This window comes from Aphelocoma coerulescens, chromosome 3 (genome assembly GCF_041296385.1).
Source record: "Aphelocoma coerulescens isolate FSJ_1873_10779 chromosome 3, UR_Acoe_1.0, whole genome shotgun sequence".
Taxonomy (NCBI): Eukaryota; Metazoa; Chordata; class Aves; order Passeriformes; family Corvidae; genus Aphelocoma; species Aphelocoma coerulescens.
In genome coordinates this window covers 47,514,668-47,533,791 of record NC_091016.1, presented here as the reverse complement: position 1 = coordinate 47,533,791, position 19,124 = coordinate 47,514,668, and the positions used below count along the sequence as shown (strand labels likewise).

At 37.7% G+C, this 19,124-nt stretch overlaps 1 long non-coding RNA gene across 1 annotated transcript in view; it reads left to right on the top strand.

Annotated features, from left to right (window-relative positions):
* The first annotated feature begins 3,409 nt into the window (after window positions 1-3,409).
* Window positions 3,410-19,124, top strand: part of LOC138107217 (uncharacterized) — a 42,322-nt gene continuing 26,607 nt past the window's right edge. The window contains exons 1-2 of the long non-coding RNA XR_011149329.1: window positions 3,410-3,495; window positions 5,318-5,420. This is a non-coding gene — a long non-coding RNA (uncharacterized lncRNA). The remainder of the gene's footprint in view (window positions 3,496-5,317; window positions 5,421-19,124) is intronic.

Genomic DNA, 19,124 nt, shown 5'->3' with positions numbered 1-19,124 from the left:
TCTGCTGAGGATACCCCCTAAGGCACTTAATTAAAACTCCCAGCAGGCAACATCTGCATAGGAACAGTTTTGGTTTGGGGGCAGACTAGAAATTTCCGATTCCTGATAAATTTTATGGTCTCTCCTGCCCCTCATCAACCCCCAGTAAAAGCATATTCTCTAGTGTATATAAACCCAGACAACATGGATTCCATAAAAAAGCTTGGAAATTTCCATGTGGTATTCTCAACATGTCTAGCATAAAGAGAAATGCCAGAACTGTAGTGGCAATCACTTGTGTATGCATGCAGGCTTTAGCACCTTAAGGACAAATAGTTTCTGCCTTTTCATGTCATTGAAATTAGCATGTAATAGAATTGGCCCAGCTTCTGAGTGGCAATACTATGTGGTTTTTATTTGGTTCCTAGTTTAAAGGTATTACAGGGGCAAAAAACATATAAAAGAAATGAAGTTCCACAGGCAGTGAGAGCAATTACAAAACAGTGTTGGGGCTGTTATACTCCAGACTGCTGGAGGAAGGTACCATTCAACAGCCATGGTCATTTTTCCTGTTCTCTTCTGCTATCCATGCCCCAGCAGTTCTTATTATTGACCTGGGACTGAGCACAATTAAAATATTTTTTCAGTTATTTCCTGCACTCTTCTTTAAACTTGATGGGAATTTTTTAATATCAAAAATGCAAGTCAGAGATGTTAATGTTCTAAAGCCTGGAGTGGGTGATTAGATTTGCTGAAAATGAAAGGAAAGACTAATTCAAGTAGCAGTAATGTTTTCAAACTTTTTGTCACTTGTGGTATAATCTGCTATTAGAAGTCCTAAAGGGCAGTTTTCATACTGGTTGCAATAAATCACATTAATATGACGAGGGAAGAAGAGAGATGAGTGAGGTCACTTAAGGAGGAGAACAGAAAATTCTCAGAGGAAAAGTACTGTGGTTGGCACTGCCCTCCCTTGAAAAGGGAGAAGATACAGGAAGTTTATCTGCTTCTTACTACTGCATGTACATACTTCACCAGAAATGGGTGTAGTTGAAAGCATTTCAACTACAAAAAACCAAAATAACAACAATGGCAGGAGACCCTGACAGAAAGTATGAAAACAATCTACAAGTGGTTTTTTAAGGGCCAGAGAAGATGACCATGAAAAAGAAGGACCATGCTGTTGGCCATATAAAAGCTGAGAAAAGACTGAGTAGTCACTATGGATCTGCATGCCTGGGGTTTGGAATAGTCAGAGTATTTGAAAAATGTGTTGGACTCAATGTAAAATAATATTGAATCTGTTTGAGGATATGGATTTGGTCTGGGCTACTCTGTCAAGTCCTACAAGTTTCATGTTTCTACCCTCAGAAGTTTGGCTGGTTGGTGCTATTTCAGTAATTTTATACTTGGGGTATAATCATATTCTAAGACTTTATTGAAAGCTAAAATTCAGGAGGTGTTATTCAGATATTAAAATACTTTGACTAATCAAGGAGGCTACCCCGTAGAAAATAATGGAATATTTTCCTTTTCATGTTTTCACCTCTTTGTAATGAAAAAATCCAATGGTTCTGTCAAAATATTTCACAAGAATGGAAGCAGATGTTGGTTGAGAAGAAGCAAATGTTTCAATCCTTATTAAATGGTGAGAAAAATATTTTAGATTTTGTTCTAAATCAATTTGAGCCACTGATAGCTATAGTAAAGTCTGCAGTGTACTACTGCTCTCTGGTCATGAAATGTATGAGAATAGGGAAAAACTTATTTTACTCTGAGTTGTGGTGAAACATCTTCTTTTCTACAAAACAAGAATTCCGAGTTTGTTACCTCAACTATCCACATGGAGAAGGTGTCTACATATCATTTTGCAGTGTTGTCAACAGGTTATGAAGACCAACTTTTTGAAAAAAAATCTCAGGATGGAATTATGTATTTGATCAACTTTTTTAAGGAGTGCCATTTGTAATGAATTGTATCAATTCTCTTAGCAGACTCACATTGATCTGAGGTATGAAACCTTTATTTCATGCTCAACAAGTCTGAAATCTTGCTATTGCAAGAACACACATCCCTGATTTCATTTGTCTTCTGTTTTATACTTCTGACTTGACAGTAGCTAACTTGTGATATCTTTCAGAAAAAAAAGGAGTACTTCAGCCCATCAGAGCTGAACTCTGCATTTCTTAAGGTAAGAGTTTAATTTTTAAATGCTGAATTTATTCTTTTGTAAGTAGGGTCTCACTTTTATTCACTGGTGAGTGCTCATGAAGAATAAATGCAAAAACCTCAACCAAACCTGCACAGGTTTGCTTTGGATTTCTCCTGTTTTCTTTCTTTTGTGAGCTTAACCAAAGAATTTAAAAAGATCTCTGATGAATAAGCATCTCAGATGCTGGCTTTATGGTGGGAAATCCTACTGTAAATGCCTTTGAATCAGTACTTTCATTTTTTTCCCTCCCAGCTGGATTATTTATCTCATTTTTTTCTCTTTCACTACATAGCAGTGTCCTCCAATGTTTTCATGTTTTATTTGCCGACTACTTGCTTCTGCATCTAAAGAATATGAGTACTGGGTAGAAACTTGAACACTTTTTGTTGTTGTTGTTGTTTAACTGTATTTGTATTTTCAATTCTCTTCCTGTCCATGTAACCTTCTGTGTTTGTAGGTGAATTTTGTCCTCGAGTCACACAATCCAGGGAGTAATCTTCAAGACTTCCTGACACTTTTATAGACAGCTTGGGTGGACCCAGGTTCTGTCAGTGTCAAACATGGGCAGGAAGGCATCAAAGCTATCATCTGCCAACCCCACACTGCCAGGTAGGATATAACATTTTTCTGTGTTGGCACAGAAAAAGAAGAAATAATTCTTATTATGAGTTGTCATCAGTGGTGTTTTTCAGGAAAGCAAAGGCAGTGGGAGCTTGCACTCACTAAGAACAGACACTGCTTTTAGTGGAACAAGTTGCATGCATTTAGTTAATGAGGTGCTTAATTTACTTTTGGATGGGAGTTAAACTTTCCTGGCTAGAAATTTCACATTTATTCAAAAAATTGCTTAACAAGGTCTATATGCTTCAACCAGCATCCATTAACGTTTTTGAACTCCATACCTATTATGACATATCCCCTGAAGAACAACATTGAACTACATATCCATTGAGTGCTATCTATTTAAAATTTTCATTAACAGAGGAAATCCCAGTCTGCTTCTGTAGAATAATGGGTTTTTTTTCCAAAGTAAGTCCAAAGTTTTTTTTCCATAGTCCAGATTTTCTGCCTATTTACTAAATTTCAAGGCAATGAATTGCCGTTGATTACATTATTCAGCTATCAGCTTGTTTTCTTCCTTCAGAGGGTGTGGGAGGAAAGCTCCAGAAAAGCCTGTTGGAAAGCAGCAGTGCTCCTGCTGCATTTATTCAAGTTTGGGCTGGGTCTTACTGGACTCCTGTGAAATGGTGGTGCTGCGATACTTTGAAAAGCAAGGAAAAAGAGGAATCAGCTTTTAGCTTGTGGTAAGAAAGCTGCTGCAAAGTTGCATTTTGTTTCTCTGTCTCTTTTTATACTAAAATCTGTACTCCTGTGTTGAAAGTCACTTGAGTCTTCTTTCCACAGGAAAAAACCCTTATATTTTCCTCTTAATGTCTCTCCCTTTTCCATATCAACCTATTTCCAAGAATCCAGTGTTTTCCCTTTCCATTTAGGATACAACTATGTACTCCTGCTGCAATCATCATTTGTATTGCACATCATTTGTCACCACTTTGCCCTTCTCTCTGTCACATCAAACATAAGTGTGTGTCAAACCACGACAATAAGCCATAGCTTTTCTCTTAGGACCTAACTGACCTTCCTCCATGCACTCAAAACTCAACTCACATCTCCAGTAGCCATCTGGAAACCAGAAGTGCCAGGCACTCACATACTATTCTTTTTTAAGTTCTTGGGTGAGTACTTTTGTGCTGTCTCCTGTTAGCACAGGTGCTTGTGAACAAATCCAATACTCTCCTCCACCACTCTGAAGTGACCTCATTGCTCTCTTCCAAATGCCTGACTGTAATTTTCCTTAAAACTTTCATAATACCTACCAGAGACTTGACAGGAGCTGGGCTGCCAGGTGTTGGGCCACCAACAGGCTGACCTCAGCTGTGGTTCTGAGTGCTCATTTCTCCTTGTTTTGAGACCCTTGCCTTTGTGCCTGTTTGCTTGCATTCAAATCCTAAAGGCTGGAGGCTGTTGCTCTGCATTTCTGCCTATTTTATGGGCTTTTATGTGCAACCAGCAGACTTGCCTTGCAAAGGCAAGATTAGAAATTTTTGCCACAGTTATTGGGGAACATCCATCCACTTCCTTGTTGTTATGTATCTAGCAATTAATATTTGCTTGATGTTTTCAGTATACAGGAACCAGAAAAGGCAGTGATATACCAGTGGTATTATAAAATTCATTATATGAGTACATAGGTGTTTGGAATAGGTGCATGCCAAGCTGCAATAATCATGGAAGGCATTTGTTTGATGTATGATGTAAGTGGTATTGTGTGCTCAGTACCAGCCCTACAGAGATTTTCTTCCATAACTCCTGTCAAAACAGGCAGCGCTGCTCTGGGATCTCTTTCTGGCAATGCAAGTTTGTGTGAACTTTTTCTGTTTTCTTAATAAATTTATGTTTGATTTATTTTATATGGGATATATTTATCAAATACACAGGATATAGGATTGTAAGCTGAAATCTGTAGTTAAAAGTTTTACTGTTATTAAAAGTCTCACTTTTTGTTGGTATATACAAAGACAACCTAACAATAAAAATTCCAGTTATTTTGTAAGTTAGTTTCTCATATTTAATTAGCTCTTCCTTGCACCTAGTTTGTCAGTGAAAGGAAATACTTGAGCTATATATATTCCAAAAGAAACTAGAGAATAGAAATTAAAACCCTCTCCTTACCCTAGATTTCGGAAGGACCTAAACAGACCGATATGTACTATTTTGAAATAAGTTATTATTAAAAAATCTCCAATAAAAATTACTTATTTTAGTCCTATTCTTCTCAAAAAGGTTATGCATTTTCAAAAGAATTTTATGTATTTGCCATCTAAATGTTAGTCAGACTTTTTAATAATTAAACATGGATGGCTAGAAAAAATACATTAATTATGCATCTCCTAGGCCACAGAAATAAGCTGTTTTAACAGTCTACAAAATGATTTCGTATGCATAAAATTTAACATTTAATAATATCACAAGAACATTTATTTTAAATGTTTCCATGTTCCAGTCCTGTCTAATTAATATTTAAATGTTAGTGCACTGATTATGCTCTTTTTTTCTCTTACTCAGTACAACTGAATTTCTTTGTTTGACAACCCTTGGTTGAAACTTCAACAAACCACACAACAGAATAAACCTGTCTACTTGAGGCTACAGACTTAAGGATCCCAAGGTATCTCAGAAGTAAGGTTCATGACAAATGGTCTCTAGGAATGCTTTCTTTACAAACATAAGCTATTGTGTATCACCAACAAATTATGCAGAAGAGGATTTGGAAGGTATTATGTAATTTAAAAAAGGTTGCAGTCTTCAGACCTGCATTTTCATGCATAACTGCAGAAGCAGTGAAGATTGTTTTGGCTTGGCTGGCATTTACAACTGTGCACTGGAGCAAGTGTTTCTAATGCCCTCTTGAATTTTAGTTCCTAAAAGACATGATGCACTTGACAGCCTATTAGACTATTCAAGAGCAAAACCAAAGGAGAAGCCTTTGAGCTGAGCAATTATCTGTTAAAATGCAGAAATGTTAGTTGTAAGACAAGCAATACAAAGAGGAAATATAGATTGATCCAGATGACATGTTCTCATAGTCTCTTCTATGAGTCTTGTCCTTACCAAAATAAAACCTGATGTTGTACCTTTGGGTTAAAAGATATTTCAAGTGCTAAACACTGATATCTGAATTTGAATAAAGACCTTCCAGGGGTGACTGCTGCTTTATCAGTTAAATAAACTCTCCTTCCCTCAGTGACATGCACACACTGAGGCAATCTTTCACTGATAGACACTGATGTCAAGCAGTGATACCATCAAGGAACATAAGTATCAGAGAATCACAGAACAAGCTGAGTTGGGAGGGACCCACAAGGGACTCACAAGGACCATGGCCCTTCACAGAACTGTTTCTCAAGAGTCACACCATGTGCCCAAGAGTATTGTCCAAATGCTTCTTGAACTCTGTCAGGCTGTGACCCCTTCCCTGGGGAGCCTGTTCCAATGCCCCAACCACTCTCTGGGTGAAGAAACTTTTTCTAATATCCAACGTAAGCCTCCACTAACACAACGTCAGATCATTCCTTTCTGAAACTTTCCCATGGACTTTCTCTTCACTTCTTTTTTCTGTTTCTTTGGTGTTTTGTTTCTTCTTATCTTCTCCTCCCCTTTAGAGATCCTGGAAAAGTGTGAAGAATTCACCAATTCATTTGTTCTATTCCTTCAGGTGAAACAGTTGATTCAATAATCTATGCATGCTTGTGTGTGTGATCAGGTTCCCCTTTGAAATGTGAAGCAAGCAGTGCAGTGCCAAAATATACCACCTCCTTTTGGTCACAGAACCAGAGGATAGCTTAGGAGGTGTCTTGGCTCTTTCTCAGCTTTCTTCCTGGATTCCCAAAGCTGTCTACAGTCTATATGTACCTGGCATCTATAGTAGCTGGCAAGCATCTTTTGCCAACCTACAAGACCAGGATAGGAACTGGCATTGCTGAGTCGTCAGCCCACTAAGAGAGAAAGAGCAGGAACAGGTGCCCCTTCTCTATCCACTTGGAGACACCAGGCAGCTTGGGGCAGCATCTGAAGCACTACACTAGGTGCCCTTACCTCCATGGTTGGCAGTGAGTGTATTTCCTCATCTTGTGAAACACCAGCAAGCATATCTGAGTCTAGTCTGTGGAAGAGATCACAAATCACTTTTTAAAAATTATTTTCTAAACAGCTATAATATCAGAATATTTTCAATCAGAGGAGGAAAAACACTACAATACTGATTAAGAGGATAGGTCATTAATTTTTTTTTGGGTTTCCCTCATTGCTAATGAGCTGGTTTCATTACAGAGTTTTTGCCATTACAAAGAGGTGGTGTGGAGTCAGGGCCAAGAGTTGGGAAGGAAATGAGAGGGGGTCCTTGGGAAAAGACACAAAGTGCCATTGCTAAGGAGCATCTGAACAGGCTGTCTGCTTTGTAGATCCAACTGCAGCTCAGAGTTGCCAGCCTCTGAGTCAGTTTTGGACATGTTTGGGATTAGTGACTTTGCAGTTTGCATTAGGCATGGCTGTGCCCTTGAGGCAACAGATAGCAATTCTGAGCTTGATTTCATTTTTTCTGCTGGTTTCTAAGACATCTGTGACAAGAAATGCTGTGCTTTATGCACTGGTGGGGAAAGGAAGAATTATAGGGTGACAGCACTTCTGATTGAAGTCTCTACTCTTTCATTTCATCTCTAAATCCAATATTATTTTAATGCTTTTTAGTGCTCTGCAAGAAAAGCAAAGTTGAGCTATTGATAAGGCTTTATCTACAGGTAAATATTTACTTTCAACATAAGAAAACCAGGTTTTAGGGACCTGTAAGAAATTACTTCCTTTTCCTCTCCATAGATTTGATGAGTTTTTCAGTAAGAAAGTGCTGGTAAAGCAGGAGTTGAGGATGAAGGAATGAAGAGACAGCATCTACCCATCTGCAAATATGAAATGTACTCAGATTTAATAAAGGCAGCAAGCAAAGGGATGGGACTTAAACAAGTGGAAAGCCTTGATGGGTTTGACAACCCTTTCCTTTATTCTCTTGAGCTAATTGAGTCACTTGACAGGTTAGCATCAGGGTACAGTTAAATTCTGACAGGCTAATTTGAGCTTGTGGTTCCAATGAAACATACATACAGCACTCACTATATTTAGTGACAATCAGTGTCATTTTCTGCTTAAATGCAGACAGCTCAACACATTTATTCAGCTGCCTATCTGGGAGTGAAGCAAACAACCCAATGACGAAGGTGAAGCCAAAGGGTTAGGACAGGGGGATCTATTTTCACTCTTCATAATGCTTGGGATCCAGAAGGAGGATGGGAGGTTGACCATTAAGCTGGTTTTAGGGAGACTGGTAGAGGGGGAGAAAGGATGGAAACTGCCATAACCTGCCATTTGATGTGGTATACAGAGAAATTTTTCTTTGCAATAATTGAGCTAGAGATTCAAATGACAAAACTATCCCTGCTTAGTAAAGGCTGCCTTCCTGACACTGAGTAAGCACAAAACCACTCAGCATTGCATAATCTTAGCTACCTTCTGGAAGGGTATTGAGGAAAGCAGCCAGCTGGTCTGTGTGCTGCTCTAAGACAGCAATCCTCAGCCATGAGCTGCCCTTCAAAACTGAGGAAGTTAGACTGTGTGCACCCTGACACAAATATCCACTAATACTACAATTCTACAATCAGAACTCTTAAGTGATAACTTTACAAAACTCCCTTTTCTTTCTTTTTTTTTTTTTTTGGTGCAAATAACTTGCACTTGCTTAATGTCACCTTTGTATGCATGCTTTGGCAAATTTGATTTTGGGCCCTAAAATTACTAGATAAATGTCTAATGAGGGCATAGGGAAGAAGGAATATGATTTTTCAAACTTGGCTCATGTTTGTTGAAGTTCGCATAACTCAGGGTCAGGACCTGTTTTGTTACATCATCTTTGGCTAATGTTAAAATCTTAGTACCGTTGTGCTATAAATCTAGTGAAATGAAGACTCCATGACATTCTTCTCTCTTTTCCACCTTCTAAATTCTCTGTTGGTAGAAACTGTATTTTTCTCTTGGAGCAGATGTAGCTATTCAGTGTGACTGTAAAATATCTGAAGTACGTAGTGTCAAATCCTTATTGTAGCAAATGAAAAAAGCATGTATATAAAGCCTGTAATGCTGAAACATAAGACTTTTTTTGCTTAGGATGGTTGAGTTCTGTGTGCTGGCAGAGACAGCTTGTGCACAGATTGTTATCCTTGTCCATTGATAAGTTTTTTATGACTAATAATCTGATATAGTCATAAAAACAAGAGCTGGAGATATCTAAGACCTGTTCATCTCAGATCCCATTTGTCATTCTGCTCATGTGGTGTAGCTGTGTTTTGTATATTCAGGTAGGCTCTACTTTTTTTGATCAACAGAGGCCAACACAGGCTAAGATGCAAGAAGTCTGCGCTGAGCTATAAATAGTTAATTTATGCAACATGGCAGCCTTTGGCTTTAACTTCTAGCCTATTTTCAATCTTTGAAAATTAACAAAATTCAGTTGTCACTCTGGGGACAGAGGAAGAGAAACTTGCAAGGAAAGCTTGCAGCTGGATTTCCAGAATCTGGCTTTGAACTGCTCTTACTACCCATGACAGGGCTTCTGTTTTAACTTTTTATTTGTTTGTTTTCCAAATGCCATTCTCCTCAAGAGTGACCATTTTATAGAAGCTGAGGAAAATGTAACTGTTATCTTATGTGGAAAATTTGATAGTTTTCTGTAGGCTTTATTCCATTTTAAAGTATTAACATGTTTCTTCAATGAAACATGTTAATACTGAATAATATATATTCCTGTCTTCCATCAACACAATCAATCTTGCATTTCTCTACAAGGTTATGTTGATTATGTGCTAATGTGATGATGCTATCATTCAAAATGACAATCAATAATTTAATGCTAATGCACTGATTTTAACTTTGGAGAGAAACCTATAGTTAACTCTGCCACACCAACTTTGCATGACATATGTCACAGTTTGGAATTGATCCAACGAGGTATTATGTTGTAAACACCTTGTTTCCTCTCCAGTCTTCAGAGGCTGAGATGTAATTTATTCCAATCAGGATGTACTTTGACAAGCCAGCTGAATGGGATGCAGCTGCTGTTGTTAAATATTTCCACCTCTCTCTGCTTTTCAGGTTTTCCCAGATGTCATAATCTTCAGAGCTCTCCATGCTAGCATTACAAGCAGCTCTGCCAAAGGTTAGGAGGAAGTGAGAATGGGATGTGCTGGAAGGAAAAGTAGCCCATTATACTCATTATAGGAAGAGATGGACAAAGGGTTTTGATTGGAAAAGCTTTCTGCACTGATGAATAACTAATTCACTCGGATTCTAAATCTGACAGTTATTGTGTATTTGATGAATGGTTTGAAAATTCTATATGTGGAAAGACATTTCATAATAACATGACTCAGAAACAGTGAAGCAATAAGCCTTTTAAAACCAGAGATTCTACCTGAGCTGAAATTATGCTGGTTTTGCTTTGGAATACAAAAAACTTTGAAACCCATTGTATTTTCCTCCACTCCAAAAGCCTAGCAGGTAATAAGCATTGCAGTAGTCATCACATACCAATAGAAATGCCTGTCTCCTAGAACATTGCTCCCAAGCCAGTGAAACTTTAGCTGGATAACTTCTTAGGGAAGTTTTGTACAAGTTGTCATTGTCCTTTTGGAATGGAATGAGCAGTGGAGTTATTCCACGAGGTCTTTTGAAAGCGTATCAGTGGGAAAGAGTGCAATGAAGCTGTCTGCATCTTTTGAAATGGAGTCATTGCCACCTTTGGACTGGCAAAGAAACATTAAAGCTTATCTGTATTTTGTTCAGCCACAAGCATCACACAAACTTATTACCCCATCCTTAGCTAAACACATTGGTTAGGGTTTTCAGTGCTATGGATTAGCTGACTGGCTAGTTGACTTCAGCAGAGCTCTGACTTTCTTACTCAGTTTAAATGACATCAAAAATAATTTCTCAACAATTTAATTTCCCTTACAATGGCTACTTTTGCTTCTAGTCCCGATAACTTTTTATCTGCAGTCAATATTTTTTACTTTAACAGTGAAGTAAATTGTGAGAGAGTTATACCTTTGTTAGAGTGGAGCAAGTGAAATTAAGAGCTGGGTTTTGCGTTTTATTGACTCTTGCAGCCTTTGTTGCTTGGATTTCTAGAGCTAGGAAATAAACTTTAGTTTACTACACTCAATGTATCCAAACATATTTACAGGGAGAATAATGCTTTCACTGTTATATTCGTGGTCTTTAATTGAAGGTAAAAGTAAAGACCACCAACAGGGAAATAATCTCTATAAATCCAAGGTGTTGATATGATGAACTTAGTAGCAAAACCAGCAGCAGAGTTTTCAATGCTTTGATTCAAGAAGAATCTGTGTATAATATGTCTTTTATTTTCTGAATAGTGTCTCTACTGAGAAAAAGTCAAGGGTTAACAGTTGCTTACAGATGGGATTTCCTCAGATCTTTCATCAGGGTAATCAGTTTCAGTTTTACCACAATCTGTCTTATTTCTTCCCTCATAATTGCCCAATCCTGAAAAATGAAGTAACTACCTGAGTTAAAATTGTAGGGTGGTGTAAGCTGAGCTGAAATCTCCATCATATGGTTTATTTCAAGACATCTCTACTTTGAATCTGGTGAGAAAAATAAGAATATATTTTGGTTTGTTTGTTTTTTTAAAGTGTTTGGTTTAATTTGGTTTTGGTTTTACAATTACAATAATTTAAACTATTTAAAGGAAACTTTCAGGATGTTTTCTATTCAATAAAGAAATAGACAGGCAGTGGGCATACTTGTCCAGAAAATCAAGTCTGAATTATTTCAAGCACAGGGAAAAAAAGTCTGAAGTTTAACATGTAATTTAAAAAATATCATATATTTATTGTATGATTCAGCTCAGTGGTATTATTTTATGATAATCAGACACTTTGGAAAAATGTTATCAAATGTACACAATTCTGTCAGGATAAATGAGATCTATGCTGTAAACTCACTAGTTTCTGAGTTCATAGAAAATTGTGCTGCTACATGGAATGTAGTTACTTTTTTTTTAGTGCTTTCTGTTGGATTAATTGGTTCTTAACTGGACCTTTCTGGACCCCTCATGAAGGGAGGAGACTAGGTAGAAGTGCTCTCCTTTGCTGTGTTTTTTCTCTTGCTCTGTTAAGTTTCCCTCAGAACATTTTGGGCATAGAGTAGTTTTCATCAACAGTCAACAGAGATTTAATTTCTGAGTACGATGTGTAAACTTCTGGTGCCATCATTCACTCTTTGTAAGGGTCAAATTGACAATGGTGAATGCTGAATACCCTTCAGTACAAAAAGTGTATATACAGAGCTAAAGGCACTTTCACTTCTTGCATAACAATTTCACAGATTGCACAATTCAAACATTAAAAAACCCACCAAAGTCTTGGACAACAATGACACCTGCTGAAAAGTGACTGCTTTTAATTTGCTAAGCAGAAAGAGGTCAACTTTCCTTTAATAGCTTGTCAATCTGAGCATTGATTTTAAAATATTATTGGAATGGCCAACATTATTTTTTATCATCTCCTTTTATAAAGGCGAAGTTGTTCACTAGCTTTGTGTTTAATATTTTCTGCAACATGATAATCAGAAGTTAAGAGATAAAGATTTTTTTCATGAAAACTAAATTTATTTAAATTTATTTGTGATTAGTAGTCAGTATCTCCTAGAAATTTATAAATTTTTTAGTGTGTCTTGAAACAATCTTACTTTTTTGAGATTAGTCTGGGTTTAATAGATCAACTTGTAAAACCTGTTCAGAACAATGGGTACAGCTGGCAAAAACCGGCTCTGTGCAAATGCATCGATCTGTTCCTTCCATCCTGCCTTCCACACTGCAGTGGCCAGCATGCCATCATTCATCAAAGGAAACATGGCAATGATACAATCACTGTTGAAGTGGGTGGAAGCTGTTTAGCAGCTCAGATCAGCTTTCCTTGTAGGCATCAGAAATGTCATACCCAGGTAGATAAAAACATTGTGTATTTTTATGTGCACAGTCCAAAATGAAAAAGCATTTTTTTCTCTCTTCTAGGAACTCCTGTCTCTGGCATTTATGCCCAGATAAAATAGACATAAACATTGTTTCCAGAGCTAAATAAAGGATATGAATTGGTATATCTTGGAGTAATTCCACTTCCTGCCTTAGAATTACAATGTTTAAAACTTACGGGTATTTTATCTGCTTTATTTTTCATACCCACTTCTGTTCCTTGTCTGTTTTCTTCTGCTTCTTCTCACATACAGCCTCATTCTTCCACCCTATGCAATGGAATGACTAATTATTCTGCATGAGAATTCTCTTCAAGAAGGAGAACTGAGGGGATGGTGTTTTTCATTATTCATTACTCCTTTTCCATGTTACCTCAGACTACTAGTGTTTCCATCTTTGTCATCTTTGTTTTTTCATTTGTTTGTTTTCTCTTTGTGATTCCTTTTGCAGTGTGGCAATAGTGCTTTTTGGATACTTCTAGTGTCAGAGCTACCACAGGCAGAGCTTCTACTGATGGCTTATCATAGCAGAGTGGAAAAAGATCTTGGGTAAAAATGTTAACATGGCAAGTTCCAGCTGGTGCAGACAAATCTGAACAATGGGATTACAAGTGGACTGGCATGCCATATTGTGAAGCTGTTGTCAGAAAATTATTATCCAAGACTTTACGCATGGAGGATTGCAAATGCATTTAGGCTTTCCCTCAAAGTGCAGTTTGCTGAATGGAAAGGAAGGGAACAGAAATGGGAGCAAATTAGCTGTTCTTAGGAGATAAAACTTTAGTAATGAAGAGTGCTGCTTGGTATTCAGAGACATACTTAAGTATCAGGTATGACTTTTTTTTTTAACAGATCGGCCAGGTTTTCTACTGAATTTTTCAGAACTGTTATCTGACATAACACTCATTTCCAAGTTATAATCTAAATATATACTGAAACAGTTCACCATAATTAAAAAATTTCCAACTGTGAGGTTGGGATTGTTCAAAGATTATGTGGTGACACTTAACCCTGTGAAATTTAACTTAACTACTGGATAAAGCAGGACTATCAAGTTGAGATAATGTCTTTGGTAAATGACATGTAAACCACCATTTCATTACTGGTTCACAGTTCTCTGTCAGTGTGGCTTCCCTCCTCCTGCTTCCATGCTGTTTATTAATTCTTGACTCACAGAGGATCATGAAGCTGCAAAACAATGTACAAATAGATTCCTGGGACCTCACAGTGAATTTTGCCCCAATATGTAATGACAGTCAGTTGTGTGGAGGTGCTACTAAGTGGTTCTAAAAGGCAAAGTAAGGTGTTGATTCACAAGTTGCAGATTTGCACGAGTTGAAGGTTTTAATGGGATCATTCAGACTGGCTCCACTGAAGCGATTTTATGGCTTTGTGTTAATTTGCCTGGGAGACATTTATGGTGTTAATAATGTTGCAGGTTGGCCCAGCATTATGTTCAGTGTTGCAGTGGACTCACACAATAACTGGATGCTTGGGCTCTATGAAAATATGTCCTTCTATTTCCAAAATATACAGCAATGTTCACTGCTTCCTAAGAGTCCATTATGTGCTATGAGAGAGTTTTTATCAAAGCAGGCATAGTGCAACTTCATGTCATGGATTCTTTGTTTTTTCCCGTATTGCCTCTTTCTGGTACTTCATTGCTGCCAAGCTGCTTGTGATTAACACAATACACCTGTTTCTGTATGCTTCCTATTAGTCTACATTTTTTTGCTATTAGGTTAATCATCTAGAAAGCAATTTTTTATTTTACAATTTTTTAGAAGCTGCTCAGGAATTTACACCTTTATGCTGGTATAATGTATTCCAGGAATAAATGCCTGGAATGAAGTTTGTACAGACGGAACAGCTCTGACAGGACCCTCTGATCCTATCAAGTGACTCACCTTAGGACTGTGGAACAGCTGAAGTATAATTGTGCTTGTTGCTTTGCTTTTCTCTGTCATGGTTCTCTGCACATCCTCATTCTGGCCACAGCTAGAAATAGAAATGACATAATGTGATGAAATATAAACTTCAAGTTTATATCTGGCCCAGCTAAGCTTTGGTTAGCACAGGACACATTCCAAAGCAACACAACTGGAACCACTTGAATATATCCTGTTTCAAGATTTCTTTCTTTCAGGAAGAGACCCTAATGATATCTTTTGAGTAAAAACAGACCTGTTGAAGCCTCCCCAACCCCGTTTTCTACTTGTGCCTGCCTTTTCTCTTGTTTTTGCATTGCTGTAGTGTTAGTGTGGGACTAAACTTTGCCACTGACTCTTGGCTTCACAGCCTAGCTGCTGCCTGAACTTGTCTGAGGGTTCAAGGAGACCTCATGTCTTCTTTCATTCTATCAGCAGCAGATACATGAAGGTCCTTCACTACTTTGTGTTGTGATGGGTCCTTGGCCTCAGATGTGCCCTCTTGGCTCATTTAAGGGGGGCAGAAAGGAAGTTTTCTCTGAGGATCCAACTAATTTTAAGGTGCAGAATATCTCAGCTTCATGGAGATCACTTGTCCACACTCTGCATTGCTACTTCTGTTCAGGCCCTGTAATCTTGGTTCAGCCAACCAGCTCTAGCACCATGTATAGCCTTCCCTTTTTCCCCGGAAGGCCTCATCTCAGGGAGTTCTTGCTGCTTCTAGGCTTAATTTCTGTTTCCCTGTTCCTCCACCAGTCAGAGTTTCAGAGTATAAGCTGTCAGGGCACACATTATACCATCTCCATGGGATAAAATGCCCTCCCTTCCCAAACTAACATTCAGAATAACTTTAGTACTGTTTCATGGGAAGCCTTGATCTCAAGGTTGGTGAAGAATGAAACAGAAGTATGGGAGGCTATTTCAAGGACCATCAACATGTGCTCATGTTGATGACACATTTATGTCAGGAAAATAATGGCTGAACCCAGTGTAGTTACTGCATACTCACAATTTTTTAATGAAGAACATCTCTGTTTGCTTTTTTGATGCTTACCTGAGCCTTCTGAGGTTGTCTCTAAAATGGTTGTTCTGGTCTTCATTTTAAAGAAGGTTTGTATGTATCCCATGTAATCAGTTCTCTTGGGGCCAAGCAACCTCTGAAAAGAATGATTCTAGCAGGTTTTCTAATTATGTTCTCACACTTTTGCTTGCTTTTTGCCTTTTTTTTTCCAAATCAAGTTAAACATTTGAAATTGGATTAAGAAGATAGTTGATAATTCCCATTACTTGATTAGTAGCCATCTCACAAAGCTCTTCTCAACAAAATAAGACTCTTGAATACAAATATATTAAATTCCAACAAAACTCAAACATAGAAAAAGCCCAAAAAGCTGACTGAATCTATACAGTATCTTGTCAGCCAACATATGGTATTATCCATAATTACATTACTCTTAAAGTCTTACAGCCCTACCTGTGAAAGCTTAGTAGCTTCACCTCTCCAGTGGAGGCTTCTCCATTTACTGGTCAGCAGCAGACCCATGCAACTGAAGAGTAGTCAACATTGCCTTGAACAATTTTCAAAGGGAGATTGTTTGTAACAAATTCACTTCATATTTTGCTTTGGAATTCAGTAGAAATATTTTTAAAAGGGTTGTGATTAAAGGCCATGCTTCTCATTGCATTCAAGGAATATCAAAAGGCTTTACAAAGGACGAGATAAAAGGCTGAGGATTGCCTTGCTGTCTAGATGGCTCAGCTACACTGAAACAAATTAAATTGGCCTCTAAATTGGAACTTGGGCAGTGTGTCCCAGGGAAGAAAACCCCTGTTCCTCCTGCTTCAACCTGCATGGTTCTGACCTTTTCCCTTCCATGCATATCCCTGTATGAGTAGGTGTAGCCCTAGAGGGAAAGCCTGTGGTGGCTGCAGCTGAAATGGAAAGGACAGGCCTGTGCCACGCGGTCACAGTCAGGGTACTCTCCATGCTCCTGACATGTAGGCCTGGGCCATACTCTGTGTTCATCAGTCTGCTGCACAGATGGCACACTTGGTGAGATAAGATATGCCCAAGATTGGTTTCTTGCCAGTTAATTCTGTAAAGTGTTTTAAAGCTGATTCTCAATTCATCATTATTTTAAAAGTCACTAGGCACTTTCTCAATACTGAGAGCTCAGTTTTGCTTCTTCACAGCCCACATAAAAACTAAGGCCCAGAAATCCTGGGGGCTTTTCTCTCTCCTGTAAGAAACTGGACCCAATTGTTCAGAAGTAGAACAGGTCTGTGGCTCTGTTAATTCACATCTAGATGTTTATGGCTCAGGATTGTTTCTGTAACTTCAATGAAAAAAATCACAGAACACTGAAGAAAAAAAATCCTTGAAGTGGTAGCTGGATGAGTGTTAACAGCATCTCACTTTACTTACTCACCACTTAACTTGCCTTTATCTTAGATAAATTTCGAAGATTGACTGTGGTATTTTGATCCAAAAAACATTTGGGAAAAGCTGTTATAGAAATGGTGAGCCATGGCAGTGCCCTCTCTTTTTCTTCCAGCACCTCTGTCTTAGAAAGATACTGCAGTTTTGGGTTGATTTGTTCTGGAGACTCGTAGATGCCTAATTGAAGAAAAGGATTCATCCAGACCTGAATTCAGTACCTAAACTTTAGAAAGTGATCACGAGTTCAGACATTCCAATTTCCTACTGGTTTGCTCAAAGGGAAAAATCTTATTCATTCATTTACTTGGCTTGGTCTTCTAAACTGACATATTATCAGAAAGCAGCTATTGACTGCAAGCTCCTGCCTTTGCTCTGAAAATCCCATGTTGTCCCAAACCCAGGAATTTCAGTACCTTGCCTTTAGGTGTCTATATAATCTCCTTATCTCTAGTACTAGGAAAACTACTTCTGTGCATACACAGAGATCTGGAAGATGTTCTGCGCCATATTGAGAACCTGCAGTTCTTTGGTGTTACTAAGCAAGATTTAGAAAGCTATTAGCATGGTATGACCACAGATGTTGGTTGTTACCAAAATCAATCCACCTTTACTGAGCAGGTGTGTACATTGTGAAAATGTGAAATAAAAATAGTAATTAATGAGCTTTTTTATACCATGATGAGTTTACACTTGAACCTTGATTATCTCATTGTATGCTCTGCTGCTAAAAAAATTAGTTAAAGTTCATTTGTAGTTCACCTCTCTAGAAAGGTCTTTGACTTTTTTTACAAGGCTTTTTTATTGTTCTACAACGGAGTGAATTCATGTTGATGTTTCATTACAGACTGAATAGCATAAACAGTGAACATGAGCTAGAAACATTGTTTTAAATTCCATTGAGCAGCTTTGCTTAAAAATCCTAGTCCTTAAAATCAGACGTTCTGCATGGAAATAGTACTGCATCTGATCAAATCTGCATGGGCAATGATAGAGGTGGCAAGAGGAAAAGATACTGACAGCCATTGCAGTGAGGAGGAAGGAGGGTGTTCAGTTGAAATCATATTTCATTCTTCCAGGTTTGTTATATTAGGGCTTGAAAAAATAGCACTGAACAGTCAAATGCTTTACAGACATCATTTGCTCAAAACCCCACTTCCACATTTAATAACTGCTTGTTGAATGCTTTTTACATCTAGAATTTTCTTTTTCCCATTTTAAGAATAGCTTTATGGTGTTCACACTATTTGCTTTTATCAGTGTTATAACATCTCGAGTCCAAAAGACTGTAATTGAAGATTCTTTTCTGATACCATCCAATAACTTATCAATAAGGAAAATATTTGGATTGGACATTTCAACTGAACAAGTGAAAGAGGTAACACTCCAATATTAGCCTTTGATGGGACAAGAGACTCCCTTTCTTATTCTATTATAAAATGCTATTTTGAATTGCTTTGTGCAATTATCAATTTATTAGTTTTTAAAGCTGCTGATGCTTTGCAGGCTTTTGCCTGTTTATAAAAGCCAAAAAAAGTCATGTAAGTCTGAAGAGGAATAAGTGTAAATAATAAGTCATATATTTGTGAAAGAGCTACTACAGCTCTTTTTAATTAGTTAGTAAAGGCAGTCAGGATAAGCCTGAGGAGGGCAACGAACATATGAAAGTAAAAGGTTTTAATGTTTTTGAGTAGAAAATTGTTAGTATCAGATTAATTTTCAATGCACTTCATGATGTTTTGAGAAATATAATGCTGTTGTTGGTTCTTCTTTCTTTGAGTTTTCAGTGTGAAGCAGAAGGTGTTTCTTCCATGAAGAACATTAACCTTTCATATCTTCATATGTCTTAATTTCCTTCCATATTTCTGCCTTTATTAATTATATCCCTTATATTCAACAACACTACAGCCAG